Source organism: Mastomys coucha, unplaced genomic scaffold, assembly GCF_008632895.1.
Source record: "Mastomys coucha isolate ucsf_1 unplaced genomic scaffold, UCSF_Mcou_1 pScaffold15, whole genome shotgun sequence".
Taxonomy (NCBI): Eukaryota; Metazoa; Chordata; class Mammalia; order Rodentia; family Muridae; genus Mastomys; species Mastomys coucha.
In genome coordinates, this window is record NW_022196897.1 from 18,388,510 (window position 1) to 18,401,724 (window position 13,215).

General features: G+C 48.7%; 1 pseudogene; it reads right to left on the reverse strand.

Moving 5' to 3' along the window:
• Positions 1-2,331: 2,331 nt before the first annotated feature.
• LOC116091913 lies at positions 2,332-2,825 on the reverse strand (annotated as a pseudogene).
• Positions 2,826-13,215: the final 10,390 nt, after the last annotated feature.

Here is a 13,215-nt window from a genome sequence, read left to right on the forward strand (position 1 = left end):
CTGTGTCTGACAGGCACATGTGTGTCCTCCCATTACAGATAAACAGAAGGGTCGGCCACTTGGTCCCAAAGCCAGTAGCAGTCCTTCCTGCTGGGTGATAGCCAAGTCTGCTGTCCCTGGCTGTCAATGCACTTCACCTTAGGGTGAGTGCTGGGTCCCCAGTGTGGTCAGGGACCCACCCAGCACCCCACCCAGATGAACCCTCCAACTTCCTGGCTTGCGTGTGCCCTGACTGGCCCTCCAGCCCTTCATCGCCCCATCATGGACCCCCATCTTGGTGACCCAGCCAAGGAGGTGCCTGGTTGCCTGGTTTCACCTCTGCCCGTTCCTACAAAAGCAGTTTGACCCAGGCCCAGGATGCCCCCCCACGGCAGCCCACACTGCCCCCCTTCCCAAAGCAAGGGCAGCACCGCCCTTGCCTGCCTAGGGAGTGGATTTGAAGCAGGGATGCAGTTGCCTGGTTTTCATTAATTGGGTCTACGAGGGTTTCTATTTTCTCCCAGAATACCGATTGATCTAGGCGAGGTAAACACCACCGCCAAAATTGGGGGTGTGTGTGATGCAGGAGGGGGTAACCGATGCCACTTGACATTTACTCAGAGAGGGGGGAGGGAGGAGGTGAGTCACACCGGAGGAGCCTCAGCCCACAGGTTCTGCAGGAGGAGCACCATGAGGGAGACAGGGAGGCGGCAGGAGGGAGCCAACAAGCCTCTGATCAGGGTTAGCAGACCCCAGGGAGCCCTGAATGAGGGTGGGACAGAGCTGTTGGCATTCGATGTGGGACTGAGACTCTCCCCCCTCTCTCCCCCTTCTCTCTCTTCTTCCCTTTCTCTCTCTCTCTCCTCTCTCCCTCCCTCTCTCTAATTTTTTTTTTTTTTTTTTTTTTTTTTTATCTCAGGGAACCTTGCATGTGAGAAGAAGTGGAGCTGGAAGGGAGGCAAGCAGGAGGGATGGAGTGCTTGGTACCCTCTCCTTTCCTCCTCCTGCTCAACAGCTCCGGATGACTCGGTTTCCCTGCTTAGTGCTGCAGGAGACATGGTGACAACTAGGGAATTGCAGATAAAGGGAAAGGCCTTGATCCCTGAAAACTCTGCCCCTTGTTACTCTCAACTTGGGTCACCTGCCACAGACAGGGAGGTCCTCTCCAGCCACCGAGTCTGCAGGTGGCTCAGCCCCAAGGGAACTGCCTACCCACCCAGCCCTGCTCTCTCGATGGCCTTTGTCCCTTCCTCCCTGCCGAGCTGTATCTTATCCCCTTCCTGTTACTCAGGAGTTGGCTGTCCTGACTCCTCTGGGGAGTCTCTCTGCCTCTGGGTACCAGTGGCCAGGATTTTTTTTTTCCAGTTTCCACAATCCAACACCAAATGCATCCTCCCCCAAACCTTCATCTGGTCTCATGAACTCTGGGAGCTTGTGACAACCTTCCCCAGGAGCAGTCACAGTGAGTGGACCTGGTTGTACCTTTCAGCGGCTCACATCCCAACCTTGCTGTCTTCTTGCGAGTCCTGCCAGCAGCACCAGGCTGCTATTACAATGTCCATGCTGGAGCCTCTGCTCTCCACTCTAGCCAGGGGCGTTCTTAGTAATGACCATCCTGTGGGAAGGGCTGTTCTTAACCGAGGGTGACTCCAAGCCTCTGGGTTCTGCGATGTCTGCTTGCCTTGGAGCTGGTGTGGCTACTGTCTTGTTTATAGGACTGTTGCTGGCTTACCCATGGTGCTCGGTGCAGCCTCTCTGTGACAGACTGAGGTCTGGATTATTTTCATTTCTCTTCAACCTGTGGTTTGTTGGCATCCATCAGTTCTAGAGAATCACTTGCTGGCTACCATCTCTGTCTATGTGGTGTTGGCGGATAGAGCCTGGGATCTCCTACATATTAGGCTAGGGCTCTATCTGTGAGGCACAACCACAGCCCATAGATCACAGCCCATAAAATCACCTCTGTCTGTCTCTCTCTCTGTCTCTGTCTCTCTCTCTCTCTCTGTCTCTCTCTGTCTCTCTCTCTCTCTCTCAACAAGGTTAATCTGTGTAGCCCTGGCTGTTCTGAAACTAGTGCTGCAGAACAGGCCTGCCTCTGCCTCTGCCTCCCGAGTGCTGGGATTAAAGGCGTGCACCATTACTGCCCAGCAAGAATCATCTCTTAAGCGTTGTTTCTGTCTATTTCCCCCCTCTCTAAGGTTCAATTAGACTCCATCTTTTTTAGTCTTCTTTTTTAAATCTCTCCATTTTATGCTTCTCTGAAATGCATTTTGGATATGTTGTTTTAAATTTTTATTTTAGAGGATTATTTTATGTGTATGAGTATTTTTTTTTTTTTTTTTTTTTTTTTTTTACTTAAGCAGTCTTTAATGAAAGCCGTGCATGAGATGTCTCTACTCCTGCATCTTCTCGATTGTTTCTTCCTTGTATTTGCCCTTCGCCTTTCCTACTTGGCTTTCCTCTCCAGAATCTTCTTGCGGTCCTTGTCCAGCTTTAGCCTGGTGATACCACCTTGTTGGGGTGGATGCCCACATGGACAGTTGTGCCATTAGCCTTCTCTCGCTGGACTCGTTCAATGTAGATGACGTATTTCTTCCTGTACACTTGGACCACCTTGCCAATCTGCTGGCCTTTGTAGTGTCCTCGAACAACCTGAACTTCATCATCCTTTCAAATGGGCATAGACCGAACATTATACTTCTGTCTCAGCTCTTTAGAAAGAGGGGAAGACATGATCTTCCTCCGAATGTGAGAAGGTGCATTGAAATGCCATTTGCGGTTCTTGCTTCTGTCAGAAGTCACGAAGGGATTGAACTTCATTTTGGCTGCCTAGGAAACACACGGTTCGAGCCCATCCCAGCACGGCTCCCTGGCTGACGCCCGGCCAGCAAGACTATCTTGGGGCCTCGGGGCAGAAAGCCTCATCGCCTCGCTGTGGATGGCTGTGGTTTACCCCGAACAACCCGCCAAAAACTCACCGGCTGCCGTGTATAAGTATTTTATCTGAATGTATATGTATGTGTGTCTACCATGAGTGTGCCTGATGCCCACAGAGATCAGAGGAAGCTGTCAAATCACTAAGAGCTGGAATTACAGACGGTTGTGAGCTGCCATATAGGTGCTGGGAACCTAACCAGAGTCTTCTGCAAGAGCAGCAAGTGCTCTGAACAGCTGAGCCGTCTCTCCAGCTCATAAACACTTAAAGCATTTTCACATGCTTAGTGGATATGTGGAGGTCAGAGGACAACTGGAATCAGTTCTCTCCATTCATTCACCATGTGGGTTTCATGGATTGAACTCTTGACCTATCTTCTTTTAACCTAATTCTTTTGTTTTTGTTTTTCAAGACAAGGTTTCTCTGTATAGCCCTGGCTGTCCTGGAACTCACTCTGTAGACCAGGCTGGCCTCAAACTCAGAAATCTGCCTGCCTCTGCCTCCCAAGTGCTGGGATTAAAGGCGTGCGCCACCACTGCCCTGCCTAACCTAATTCTTTCTTTGGCTGAATTGAATCCATTCTCCAACCATCCCTAGATTGTCTTTTCATTCCTTGTTTTAATCACTTATTACTGAGAAAGTGGGGGAAGAAAGAGGGGGGAGAGAGAAGGAGGAGGAAGAAGAGGAGGAAGGAAGAGGAGGATGTGAGTCACAGGGAGAATCGGCTGGCCCATGATGCCACAGAAGGGAGCTACACTGATGTGGTTCCCACAGCTTTGGTTCTCCAATTTCAAAGACTGCAGGGAGCCCTGGGGGCTCTTAACTCCTGAGAGGAGGAGGTCCCTGAGTTCTTAAGTGGCTCTGTTGTGTGGCTTTGGATGTGGGGGTCCTTGAAGGCAAATGGAACACAGCCTGGTGAACAATCTACAAAGAACTGACACGGCAAGCTCACAGCTCTGTGGTTTAATGACAAGACTTTTTAAAATCCAGATGTGTACAACACCATCACCAATGGGTCAGAAATAAAACCTCAGGGCATTAGTTTATTTACATACTGACTTATTGTATCACTGGGGAGCAAAACCAACTGCTTGTATGTGCTGGCTAGTGCTCTACCACTGAGCTACATCCTTAGCCTCGGCATCTCCTCACTGCAAACATCAATCACTATCACATGTCTAGCTCTTCTGTTCTGGTCTTATTTATCTTTTAATTTGTGTCTTTATTTACTTTTATTGTATGAATGTTTTGACGTGCAAGTCTGCCTGTCTGTCTGCTCACTGTGTGTGTGCCTGGTCCCTGTGGAGGTCAGAAGAGTGTGTCAGATCCCCTAGAACTGGAGTCGAAGAAGGTTGTGAGCCACTGGTTCTGGTTAGGAACTGATTCTGGGTCCTTTGCAGGAGCAGCCAGTGTTCATCAGCACCGAGTATCTCTCCAGGACACCTCTATTCTGTTCTTTTACGAACTTGCTATATTGTCTTTTATAGCATTTTAAAAATTATTATATATACATTCTGAGGTGGGAACTTGTTATGTAGCTCAGGCTGGCCTTGAACTCACAATATTTTTGCCGCAGCCTCTCGAGCCACCACACCTGGCTGTTTCTTGTTGCTTTGTTTTCACATGTGATAGTGCAAACTTGCCCTTTATTGTATTTATTTATTTGAAAACCTTTACCTAGATGCAGTAGCTCACACCTGCTGTCCCCAGACTTGGAAAGCTGTGTTAGAAAGATTGCCGTGTGTTCAAGGCCAGCCTAGGTTGACATCGTCATAGAGTGACATCCTGCCTCAAAAAGTAAACAAAAAGTAGTGGAGGCTTGAGTGGTCCATGTGCTTGTCAGTGTCTTCATGGGTCCTGGCAGGTCTGGCCTGGATGCTTCTCTCGAAGCTTGACTCTGTCCCTTCACACCCAGGCATCCTGCCCTTGAGGTGCTGAGACGGCTGCCTGGCTAAGGTCTGTTTGCCTAGGGTTGGCAACCACCTCCTCCAGGAAGCCTCCCTGGAAGAAGTCTTCATTACAAATGTCAGGGGAGACACGGAAGAGTGTACAGCTTCAAGCAACAGGGGCACCTTCTGGAGGAAGCTGAGGCTATCCAAGTAGAGTCTGGAAAGAGTAGAGGGAAGCTGGTAAGGGCTACTGGGTGGTGAGGCTGGGGCCCAGGAGGAGACGGTAGATACAGGCTGTGGACGTCTCCGAGGGAACTAGAGCTTGCCTCTGGGGCAGAGAGCAGGGAGAAGTTGAGTCTCTGCTAGGACCACTGGGGGATGAAAGGGCATCCGTGTAGATGCAGGAGAGACCAGCCTGATGGGGTGTGGAGGGCCGGGCACCAAGAGCTTGGGCCAAGGTGTCTCTGGGTCGGTCAAGTGGATACATTCCGTTTCCATGGAGGTGGCTGTGATTTAGAGGCAAGGGTTGACACAGCAGTAGCTGCTCATATGCCCCAGCCTCCAGTTTCAGTGGATTGTGGGGGGCTCTTCTCTGGGGATCCTTTCCTCTCAAAGGGATTTAGGGGCACTGGAAACAGCCTTACCTGTTTTCTTTGTTCACACACATTCTCTGCTCATGTGCAGCAATCTTCTTATACTGACTGACCACTCAGCGTTGCAATCCCTCTGTGGTGAGGAGCTATGACCCGCCTTAGTCTCTCTGCTGGTCTTAGGAACTAGTCAGCTTCCCAGCAGGAGGAAGAGGATGAGGCTCGCATTGGTCCCAGGCGCTTAGGCACAGACCCCCACTTGTCTTTCGCAATGTGCCCCAGGTAGGAAGACCGAGGCTCGCCATGCCCCTTACATGTCCCTAGTGGTGTTTACTCCCTTTCTGCATACCCGCCTCAGGGATGAGAGCTTTCACGGCAGGACTTTGTAAGGCCTACAACAGTGCCAGGTTATTAAGCTTCTAGAACCTTCTGTTTCTTTGTATTTCTGACCACGGCCCACTGCTCTTTCCATGAAACAGAGCCAATGACAAGTCTTCAATTGGATCTGCCATCTGAAACCACAGCGAAGGGCCCTCAGCGTCATTTGACACAGTCAGTGCCCAGTTGGGCCTGATGTGGCGTTATTGGGGTTTTACTCGTCAATTAACATTTCTGTGAGAGTTTGGGCCTAGCGTGTGGGCACCATCTCTTTATCAAAATCAGTACTCCCCAAGAGCACCCCCACACCCCAATCACACACACTGGATGCTGGAAGGTTCCTGAAGCCCCAAGGCAATAGTCCATTAGTGAGATTCAGTGCTGAGAGGGAAAAGGTGTTTCCTGCGGAGTCCGCAGAGACGACGAGACACTTCAGCCCACTGCAAAGTGCTCTAAAATACAGCAAATGACTCGTGTGTGTCCACCTGCCTAGCTCAGCTGCAGAGCACATGATGGACCAGAGAGGAACAGTGACCAACGTCACACAGCCACTTCTGTCTGTACTTCAACAGTGGGGAGGGTTAGTCTGTTTGCCCGCTGGCTCGCCTGCATGTTGGGGTTGGATCTAGCCTGAAGCTCCAGGAACATTCCAGTCTATGGAAGAAGTAAGAAGCTTGCAGTGTAGACATCTGTTCCAGGGATCGGCCTTTACTCAGTGCACACTTGAGACCAGCCACATTTCCCTTCTTCCTTGACTCACATTTACTTCACAAACTGTTGACTCTCTCCATATGTCTCTGTGCCCAAGGCTGCCACCCTAACTGAATGTTTACCACCTCCACCTGCTGACTCCAAACAGCAGCCCACAGGTACCCCGTGTACACCTCCATAGCCTGGCCTCACCACCTCTCTTGCCTCTGCCTCCTGCATTCAGGCACACAGGCCTCCTGTCTGAATGTGCTCTGAATGGCCAGCTCTTCCCTAACATTTAGTTCTCAAGTCAGACCAGACTCAGATTCCTAACTATATCTACTCATGAGCCCTCTTCACCTGGGAAAACTTATTCAACTCCAGGCATATAACTATATAAAATTGGTATTTAAGTAAAACATTAACTGATACATTATAAGAAAATTAATTTAAAAACAGTGCTTTGGTTTGGTGGTGGTGGCGCACACTTTTAATCCCAGCACCCAGGAGGCAGAAGCAGGTGGATCTCTGTGAGCTTGAGGTCAGCCTGGTCTACAGAGTGAGTTCCAGAATAGCCTGGGCTACACAGAGAAAAACCTGTCTCAAAAAACAAAAGCACAAACAAAACAAAACAAAACAAAAACCCAACCAACTAAGCAAACAAACAAGAGCAACAGCAAAGTCCCGCCAATGCACGGCAAGCTTAACGATTTAAAGATGGAAGCACATTTGCGTGCCAATGAGATGACAGTACCTGCTTGTTTCACATGAAGAGTTAAAAATTCCCTGACTCACACTGCAGGACAGAAAGCTCCTTTTCAGAGTTGATCAAGATTTTTAAAAAAGATTTATTTTTAGTATTTTTTTAATTATATGTGTGTATGTGGGGGGTGGGGTGTCTGCACATGTGAGTGCAGGTTATTGTGGAGGCCAGAAGAGGGCACCAGATTCTCCTGGGACTGGGGTTATAGGCAGTTGTGAGGCATTCTTCTGTATGAGTTAACCAGCCTTCCCTCCCTCCCTGTTCCCCTCCTTCTCCCCCTTCCCCTGCCCGTCTTTAACACAGGGTCTCTTGATCTTGCCCTGGCTGTCCTGGAACTCACAGAATTCTGCCTGCCTCTGCCTCTGCCTCTGCCTCTGCCTCTGCCTCTGCCTCTGCCTCCCTTCTGGGTGCACCTCAGCGCTCAGCCTGGTTAATTTTCTGTTGCAGTGTTAGGATAACAAGGTCAAGGCATCTTACAGAAGGAAGTGGTTCTGGGCTCATGGTTCCAAAGAATAAAAGTCCATCTTGATGCAGCTATGGTGGCATGAACAGCTGAGAGCTTACATCTGGAACATCAGGAAGGAAGCAGAGAAAGTGAACTAAAAATGTTCCAAGTATTAGAAACCTCAAGGTCGGGCCACACTGACATATGTCCTCTATCAAGGACTCCTAGACATCCCAAATAGTACCACCCACTAGAAACCAAGCATCTGAATCCATGGGGAACCATTTCCATCCAAATACCACCACGTGCATTCTGGGAACTCAACCTGCTCTCCCCCCACTCCCACCCCCATCCCAAGCTCTTAGTTGCTGAGCCATCTCTCTAGTCCCCATTGATTAAGATTTTAATTTTGTATCTATCAGTGCTAAGAACACTGCAGAGCAATGTGGAACACAGTACAAAATGGCAGAGGTGTGCTTAGAGCCATTTCAGAAACTGCTGGAAAGTCTGTCTTACTCTCCAGTGAAAATTCAGTTAGCCATTTTTTGTTTTAAATGAAAGTTGTCAACAGCTCGATGTTTTGTTTTGTTTTGAAAGCACACGTTCTAACACAGCACAACAACACAGGTATACTGATACATGCTGAGAAATGATGGCAGGAAAAAAAATTATACATTTTTGTTTTCTGTAATTAACCCGTTTCTATAAGAACAGTCAACACTGTAAGGGTAGTAAAAACTGTGATAGCTTCAAAATTGGCTTGAATCTGGGCTGAGCTGCTTCAAGCTGTATTCACTGGCACATTGTGGTAAGACCAGGCACAAGGCCCCGTGTGCCTGTTGCGTGCTCAGAACCAGACTGCAGTGCGGTCACCCAATGCCCAACAATGCCAACACCTCACCTCAAATTCATGTCCTGTTGAGTTTGAGCTCACTTTTGGTTATTCTGCATCTAGAAACATTTACTGTGGCCAGGTTTTTGTGAGTCCGCATTTAATTACAGAACCCCGTGTGGGGTCATGGTGGCATTCTCCCAAGCTGTGTTTTAGATGTCGCTTCCTTAGTCAGGACAGACCTGTTTGAGGTTGAGCCTTCTGTCCTGTGTTTTCATCCCATCCTGAACATTTGAAAACCCCTTCCTCTCTTCCTGTCTTTGTGTTTTCTGCCTCTGTACTCAGCCGCTGCTGGAACCGTGTTTGGAGGCTGAACCGTTTGTTCCTAAAGCTGTATGAGCTGTCTCTTAGTGGGATGGTGCCTGAGGTCGCCAGCACCAGCCCCTGCCACAAAGTAGAGGCGCAAAAAGGGCAGCTTCTCCCCCAGGCTCCACCCATGTGGAGGACCCAGGAACCAGATTTCGGTTGCACCGGGCACCATTTGGCAACACACTGGCTGATGCTTTAACAAGTTCTTGGAAGCTCAGAAACATGGTTCCTTGCTGTCTCCAGCCTCTGTCTAAGGTGCCCGGAGCCCCTGTCCTCAGAGGCACGGGACCATGAGAGAAGCAGCCAGCGGTCCTGGTAGAGATTCTGAAGGGCAGGCAGAGGCAGCAGGGACCAGGGCAAGCTCTCACAGTTCTGGAACCCAGGGGGAGGAGGTCCTGGCTTCCCAGCTGGGCAGAATTAAGACAGTTTTCTCTGCTATACACTGCTTATAGGAGTTCACAGCAAGGAGGTATTAGCTTCTACCATGTGACCCCCAAAGCCACTACAAGGATGATGAAACAGGACTTACAGCGCACCTAGGAGCTTTCAGGGTCTCCTACCAGCCACAGCTTAGTGGGTAGCTCCAGGGCCACTCGGGGATCCATCAGTGGCAGAGGCTGTCCAAAGGGGGGGGGGTCTGGCATCCAGCTCTGTACCATAGTCCCAAGGGTCCAACCAGTCACCCCTGGCCCTGTCCTCCTGACGAGATGGATCCCAGGGGCCCTTGGGTAGAAGGGAAGAACCAGCTCTCTGGTTGCCCTCTGATTTACACACACACACACACACACACACACACACACACACACACACACACACGACATGTAAGTTCCTTCCCGTCTTTGTTTTTGTTTTTAATTAAATGTAGCTTAAAATTTGAGGGGTTAGTAAGATGGCTCAGCAGTTAAGAGCAGATTTCCGATCTTGTGAAGGACCTGGATTCAGTTCTCAACACCGTACTGAGTGACTCACAGCTACCTGTGACTCCAGCTCTAGGGGATCGGAAGCCTATGGTCTCTGAGAAACTGCACTCACCTGCACATATTCACACACATTTTGGGATATAGCTCCACATTAGACCGTTTGCCTGGAGTGCTCAGAGCACTAGGGTCAAGCCGTAGGATGCTGTCCCGGGGAGGTTTCTGTCAACTTGACACACACTAGGATCATCTAGGAAGATGGAGCATCAACTGAGAAGATGTGTCGGCCCCTCCCGCGTTGGTCTGCCCATAACACAGCCTACAGTGCATTTGTTTTTGATCAATAATGGTCATAGGAAGGCCCAGCTTCCAGGGTTTGGTGCCACCCTGGGCAGGTGATTCTGTGTGCCATAGGAAAGCAGGCTGAGCAAGCTGTGGAGAGAAGGCCAGTAAGCAGCACCATCCATGGCCTCCACATCAGATCCTGCCTTCAGGTTCCTGCCCTGACTTCCCTTCATAATGGACCGTGATGAAGAGGGAAAAATAAATACGTAAATAATTCAACCCTTTCTTCTCCAAGCTGCTTTTGGTCCTAGTGTTTATCAAAGCAACAGAAACCAACCAAGACACCGTGTGTGTGTGTGTGTGTGTGTGTGTGTGTGTGTGTGTGAGAGAGAGAGAGAGAGAGAGAGAGAGAGAGACTATGTTGATTCTATTTCATTGGCATCAACAAGAACAAACCATTGTGGAATTAATTTAACATAGAAGTGTAAGATGGACATATGATAAATTTGCAAGCTCTCTGGAAAGTGGGCTTGATAATGGAATTTTTTTACTTTTTATTTTATTTATTTTTTTGACTTTTAGTCTGGAGTGACCTGCACGACTTCTTTCCTGAATCTTCGTTGGGATAAGGCTCTGGCCTTGGCAGAGGTGACTCTTGTCCTAGCAAATCAAGGTAAATACACAACAAACATCAGGTCTCAGTTGTTGCTGGGCACAAGGTTGGGAGAGGCTGGCCTGCCTGGCATTACAGCGTACACTTTAATACAGCATTTATGAGACAGAGGCAAGCAGATCTTTTGAGTTGCAGGATAGCCTGGTCTACATAGTGAATTTCAGGCCAGCCAGGGTTACACAATATGATGGGGGGGGGTGCCTGGAGGTGGGCACTATGTCACAGTAAACACTTCACACAGCCATTGTTCTACTGTCATTACCAGGCCCTGCAGGGTGACCCCGTCCTATCTCTATCTCAGAGCAGGGAGGTGAAATGAGCAGCTGACCAGTCGAAGGTCACCCTGTGGTTCTTGGTAGGGGAGTGACAGACATTGGCCCAGTCTCTGTGCTCACCATCCCCTTCCTTTCTGTCCATGTCTCTCCTGAGCATGGAGTGGGGGCCCCTCATGTTCCTTCTTTCTCTAAGCTTTCTATGGCTTTGGGGGCAACTAGCATCCAGCTGCCCTTGCTCAGCTCAGCTACCTGACCCTCAGTCCTACTCAAGTGGTGAAGTTGTCATTTTTCTTTATGAACCACGTAACACACCACTACTTTTGCATACTGACCATTATGGAAATAGAATAGATCAAGATGGCCGCTCAATCAGGACTTCAGACACAGGAGGTGGGCTTCAGAAAGAGGTGGAGGCCTTTGCACATCAGTGTGAGTTCGCTGCTTCTGTGGGGTTGTTTCTCAAGTCTGACAAGATATTCCATAATAAGAAAGCTTTCAAAGGGTCATTTCCTGTTTATATATCTCTGTGTGTGTTTGGGTGTGTGTGTGTCTATCTGTCTTTCTCTCTATGTGGTGAGTGTGAGCGCACCCCCCTTCTTTCTCCTCTTTCTCAGTTAGGTCTTACGTAGCTCAGACTACCTATCCTTGAACTTGCTGTGCAGCCAAGGATGACCTATAGTTACTCATCCTCCTGCCTCTACCTCCTGAGTGCTGGCATTACAGGCATGCAGAACTATACATGGCTGGGGCCTTTGATTTAGGTACCAAAGGTGTTGGCCTGTACTTGAACTTGGGGCTAATGAATCCTTCAGAGCTGTCTCCTCTCCAGTTTGGCTTCTTGGCCATCTGGAGAGGCCCCCAGCATTTCCTCTTTCTTGGCCATCTGTGTTATTGCTGATCCATGCTGACCAACAGGAGTTGGCCTTGGCGATCACTTTGTGTGTGTGGCACTATTAGGAGGTGTGGCCTTTTTGGTGTAGGTATGGCCTTGTTGGAGGAAGTGTGTCACTGTGGGGATGGGCTTTGAGACCCTTCTCCTAGCTGCCTGTAGAACCTTTGAACTTGTAAGCCAGACCCAATTAAATGTCCTTTTTAAGAGTTCCCTTGTCCATGATGTCTCTTTATAGCAATGGAAACCCTAAGACAGCGAGTGTGTGTGTGTGTGTGTGTGTGTCCCATGTGTGTGGAGACATGAGGACAACCTCAAATATCATTCCTCACACATTGTGTGTCTTTTTTATTATTTTGAGACAAGCTCTCTCAGTGGCCTGAACTTCATTCACTTTGTAAGCTGGCTGGTCATCGAGTGCCAGGAAGCAGCCTCTCTTCATGTCCTCAGTGTTGACTTTACAATGCATGCAACAAGCTTGGCTGTTTTTCCATGGATCCAGAGGATTCCACCTAAATCTTTACCATAGCAAGTTCTGTCTCCAACCCCCACCACCTAAATCTTTACCATTTTTATTCTTTAGTTGCCGACAGATGCATGAATCTCTAGTTTTGACTTTTTTTCTTCCCTCCAATACTTTGAGTCATCAAAAAGTCCCTCCGGGCCTTTTCCTGTCAGGGCGGCATGATGCTGTCTATCCAGTAGGCTGTAGTGTATGTATTCTTGGGAACAAAATAAAGAAAACCATCAACCTGTACTAGCAAGGGGCCCAACATCAAGCTGTGATCTGACAGTCTTTAGAGTGGCTAAGACAGAGTCATCCCTGCCCTCCAAGTTCCAATGTGACACTTCTTTGAGTCTCCTCCCTGCATAGCCCCCTAACAAGGCCACCCCTATTACTTCCCAGGACTGGGAAAATAGGGTGTAAGTGTCTATTAGTCCTGGATTAAAGCTCTACTTGGTACATCAACACAATGATGGGGCTACTTTGAAAATATGAAGTGGATCACAGTATTGTACATAAGAGGCCAAAATTTGTAAACTCTTGGAAGAGGGGCTGACAAGATAGAAGAGCTGGTGAAACCCGATGACTTGAGCTCATTCTGGAACCCACATAGTGGAAGGAGCTCAGGTCATCGGGAGCTCCTTCTACACATAGTGGAAGGAGAGGACTAACTCCTGCAAGCTGAGCCCTCTGACTGTCACACTGTGCATGTCCCCTCTAAATAAAATGTAATAAAAATTAAAATGCTTAAAAGATGGATAAGACAATATAAAAATTAAGAAAGAACTCAATTGGAAACTT